An 866-nucleotide genomic window follows, 5' to 3' on the forward strand; every position below is an offset into this window, starting at 1 on the left:
GGCTCTGGGTGGCTGGCTCCAGGAAGGCCGCTTTATAGAACGCTGATGGACAGGGTCAGTTGGAGCAGCCGGGGGCAGGAGTGGGGGGCCCGGTCTGCCACCTTGCCTTATTTGGTCCCCTTCGCACCCGCTAGGACTGCCGAGGCCATTCATGGAGCCAAGGGCAGGGGAGAGGATCAGCCAGGGGGCCCCCAGACCATGTAAGGAAGGGGAGGGGGCAGCCAGGGGGATGGCCAAATAGGGAGCTGGGGAGGGGCAGGCGATGAAGGGTAGGGGGCAGGGGAAGACTGAGTGACGCCAACCCACCCCTCCCCCTTTCTGGGGTGGGGGTGCTCCCTGGATGGGCTGTGGATTCGGTCCTCCGCAGCCCGGCCAGCCTTGGGGACAATAAGCCACATGCAGTGGGAAGGCTTGGCGCCCTGCCCTCTGCTGAGGGGTCCTGACAGCTGGGCCAGGGCAGCAGGGGAGCAACAGCGGCTTCTCATCTTCCAGGGCTGCCAGGAGCACAAAGGACACCACAGCAGCACATCTGAGTGGCTGCAAAAGGGGCACCCGGGACAGGGCACCCTTCTCGTCTATTCCCCACCAGCCTGGATGGCTTTACTCAGAGAGCTAGGGCTGGGCTCATCTAGGTCAGAAAGCTGAGATTAACCAAGGCCACCCCAGTTCCGGCCCATGCATGGATCAGGGTCTGGCCAGGCAAGAAGCAGAAAAGGGTTTCTGTGAGAGCTTGACCAAGTCTTCCTGGAGAAGGGCAGGTTTACCCTAGCCCAATTATTGGGTGGCCCTTATCCATGCTGCGGGAGTCTTGCTCAAATTCAGACTCTGGTCTTCAGGTCAGAAAAGGATCCCCTGCTGCCAAAGTG

The 866-nt window shown here is 61.5% G+C and overlaps 1 protein-coding gene across 1 annotated transcript in view; it reads right to left on the reverse strand.

Moving 5' to 3' along the window:
• The window catches only part of ACTC1 (actin, alpha, cardiac muscle 1), a 5958-nt gene extending 5368 nt beyond the window's left edge, over window positions 1-590 (reverse strand). The window contains exon 1 of the mRNA XM_011992690.1: window positions 4-590. The gene's annotated coding sequence lies outside the window, so the exon portion shown is untranslated. The remainder of the gene's footprint in view (window positions 1-3) is intronic.
• Between the last annotated feature and the right edge of the window lie 276 nt (window positions 591-866).

This window comes from Mandrillus leucophaeus, unplaced genomic scaffold, assembly GCF_000951045.1.
Source record: "Mandrillus leucophaeus isolate KB7577 unplaced genomic scaffold, Mleu.le_1.0 Scaffold417, whole genome shotgun sequence".
NCBI classification, from domain to species: domain Eukaryota; kingdom Metazoa; phylum Chordata; class Mammalia; order Primates; family Cercopithecidae; genus Mandrillus; species Mandrillus leucophaeus.